The sequence below is a fragment of the Podarcis melisellensis genome (genome assembly GCF_964234715.1).
Source record: "Podarcis melisellensis genome assembly, chromosome: 10".
Taxonomy (NCBI): domain Eukaryota; kingdom Metazoa; phylum Chordata; class Lepidosauria; order Squamata; family Lacertidae; genus Podarcis; species Podarcis melisellensis.
In genome coordinates this window covers 76,090,677-76,094,180 of record NC_138542.1, presented here as the reverse complement: position 1 = coordinate 76,094,180, position 3,504 = coordinate 76,090,677, and the positions used below count along the sequence as shown (strand labels likewise).

At 43.3% G+C, this 3,504-nt stretch overlaps 1 long non-coding RNA gene across 1 annotated transcript; it reads left to right on the top strand.

Moving 5' to 3' along the window:
• Positions 1-965: 965 nt before the first annotated feature.
• LOC309378859 lies at positions 966-3,051 on the top strand. The gene is made up of 3 exons (XR_014172211.1): positions 966-2,065; positions 2,381-2,589; positions 2,824-3,051. It is a non-coding gene; the product is annotated as an uncharacterized lncRNA (long non-coding RNA).
• Positions 3,052-3,504: the final 453 nt, after the last annotated feature.

The following is a 3,504-nucleotide window of genomic DNA, read 5'->3' as shown; positions in this document are numbered from 1 at the left end:
GAGTTGTTTGGGAAAGCAAGTCCCCTATGCAGCAGAGAGCAGAAGTAAAGAGATATGTGGTAGTCGTTATATTGGCAGAGATAAATTTAGCTTCTTTGGCACCAATTGGCCGACCATGCCCAGGAGAAAAGCCTCTGGTTTCTTCAGAAAGGTATATTTAAATACCTTTTTCATTTCGTTATAAATCATCTCCAAGAATGTCTTAATCCTTGGGCATGTCCACCAAAGGTGAAAGAATGTACCTTCAGTCTCGTTACATTTCCAACATTTATTGTCGGGCAAATGGTATATTTTTGCAAGCTTGACTGGTGTCATGTACCACCTGTATATCATTTTCATAATATTCTCTCTTAGGGCATTACATGCCGTAAATTTCATACCTGTGGTCCATAACTGTTCCGAGTCGGCCATCATTATGTTATGTCCAACATCTTGTGCCCCTTTAATCATAGCTGATTTCACCGTTTCATCCTGAGTGTTCCATTTCAACAGCAAGATATACATTCTTAACAAATTCTTAATTTTTGAATCTAACAATTCTGTTTCCAATTTTGATTTTTCCACCTGGAAACCAACTTTTTTGTCCAAATTGTATGCCTCCATTATTTGATGTTGGAGCCAGCCAGTCAAGTGGTTTAGCATAGCATAGAAAGAAGACACAATGAGGCAGCTACACTGGAGTGCAGCTCCTTTCAGCCTTTCTCCTCCGGCAACTTTTTATTATCTCCTTTGTTCTCCCAGCCGCATGGCCGTTTTCCAAAGTCTCCTGTTACCTCATCCGGTCAAGGCTTGACACTCCCCTCTCCGTATAAGGTAATCATTGCCCAGAGGAATGTCAGGGGGCCCATGCAGTTTTTACAAGCCTCTGCCTTGGCTGGATGACTCCCACATGCCCTCTTTCTTTATTTTATTAATCAGAGGCATAAATGTCCATTCCAGTATGATTGAAACCGAAAGCGGGCCGCGGACTGGACAACCATGCAGTACATATAGAGATTAAAGAAGGAATACATTGAATACAGCAACACAAAATAATGCAAATAACTACTATAATGATCACTAAAATTAATAAATGTCGAAGCCAACTTCCATCCGGAAGCCAAGAACATAAGAATTCTGATTCCAAGCTGCATGGTAGGCTTCCTTTATAGTTTATTAGCCATGCACTCGTGTCACTCCTACAGCACTGAGATTGGTCACTGTATGTTCCTGTAAGAGAACAAGAGCTATTAAACATGAATTTCAATGTATACTGACAGTTTGGATATATGCCCCATGATTCTTTCCCCTCTCTAATTTGAAAACAAATGGGGGCAGGCTCATGGAGGGTCAATTGTACTGGAGGCCAAAAAGTTTGGTTAGGTGATATAACATGTGTAAATTGAAAAGATCCATTAATAGGCACACCATGAAGCATTATGCCTGAGTGGCTGGCAAAAGGGGGCATGTGCATACATAACCAACATTTAGAAGCATGCAATAAACTAGTAAATTTAATCATATCTTGCACAAAAATATTATTCCTCCATATCTTATGATAATTTTCTCCCCTAAAAGTCTTATTCAACAAAGCTGTTCTTATAGTTCGAGAGTGGCTGAGCCGTGGATGCTGCCAGCCAGAGTAGGATTCTGATGACTGCGGCTTGCCAGCTGATAAGATGAAATATGGTGGTTTCAACTGGACTGGGTCGTCTGCTTCTCTTCTTTGTATAACGGTGCAAGAAAGGATGGCAAGGTAAATGATGAGGAAGGCAAACACTGCCAGATGCAGTTCGTGTGTAGCACCTCTAGGTGGCGCATGCGGAAAGGTTTCGATGCTTCATCCCCAAAATGTTGACAAAGTGTAGGGGAGTTCCGCATGCTGTGAGGCAGGACAACCCACTGATATCGCTGGGTGGGCTGCGAATTGTTATATACTTGCAAGGTAAAAGCAAACCGTTCCTGTCTGCTGGAGCCAATGGGATGAAAGTGGTTCAATGTGGCCGAAAGTCAATTGTTCAGAAATAAGCTGTTCAGAAACGAGATGGTGCCATTGCTGCGGATTTTTCTTTTGGTGGAGGCCACTGTTCTACCCACACAGAGGTATCGCTTATCTTGGTTTGCCACGCTGGAAATGTTGTATCGGTGGCTACAGGCTGGTTTTTATTTTGCGCTGCCACCAGCAGATGAGCTGCTGTACCTACAGACTGACAAATGCGAAGCATGGCTGCTGTGTCTGCGGCAGGATTGTGTATTATCGGTTGTAATGCAACCTTACAATCCTCATTTGCATTTTCAAAGGTCAATTGTTTGATAATTATTTGTTTGGCTTCAGGATTTTCAATTTGTCTACTCACTGCTGTAATCAGCCTGTCCATAAAGGAAGAATATGATCCTCTAGGTTCTTGTCTGATTGAACCCCACCTAGACTGAATACTGGAGGGTTCAGGAATTTTTCTCATTGCTTGTTGAGCCCAAGAGCAGTATCCCTCAATAAGATCTGCAGCAGTGTGGCTTGCACTGAAGCCTGAGCATAGGGCCCACGCCCCATCATAGCATCCATCACATCTGCGAGGGTAAGATTAGGATTATTCCCTCTTGCTTGTTGCAGTAAAGCAGGAGCATAAGCACGACAGGTGATTTCCCATTCATGGGCAAACAATACACCTGCTGATGGGGGTAACATTGTACGTGCCAAAAGCTTGATGTCATCTGGAACCAACAGCTGGGCTAATGTGGCTTCCAAAAGAGCTTGTGTAAATGGAGCTTGCAGTCCATTTGTCCTAACTGACAATTGTAGCTCTTTCAAGATTTTAAAGTCAAAAGGTTGGTGCTGGGCTTGAGTTCCTGCTGGAGCACCAGCAGGGGGCACAATAACAGGGAATGCCATGGTATCCTGTGATAAGGAACAGGCAAGTACTGCACGTTGAAAGGGGGTAGCTTGTTCTGCCGCTGAAAGAGCAGGGTCATTTTCAGCCAGACCACTGTATTTTTGCAGGATTGAGTCCTCTGGTGAGGAACTGTAATCCGGAGGTTTGGGGTCTGGGGGTGCTGGCAAAGCAAGTGCTGGAACACATGGCATAACAGCATGCTGAATTAATGAAGCTGAAGGTTGTTTTGGCAATGTAGCCATGGAGATATTTTTTGGTGATAAAGAGCCCATAGCATAACGAATTTTACACCAAGCATTTAAAATTCGAACACCAAAACTGGGATGTCCATGAAAATGTGCTCCGATCTTATCCCATTGTGTTAGTTCCCATGTGCCCTCTGCTGGAAACCAAGGACAATGCTCATCAATGGCAAGAATGAGCTGTATCAAATCACCCTCAGGAACTTCCAATTTGTTGGAGGAGAGGAGAAATTGTAAGTCTTTTAAAAATTTCTGTTGCGGAGATGACAGGGAATTGCCCATATTTCTAAAATCAATATAATAGGGATCGACTCATCAGGGATCCGTAGATGAAATCAGCGCTGTGTAACCTTTCCGGGCGCGATGAGTCGATGATCGAGAAGCCTCTTACA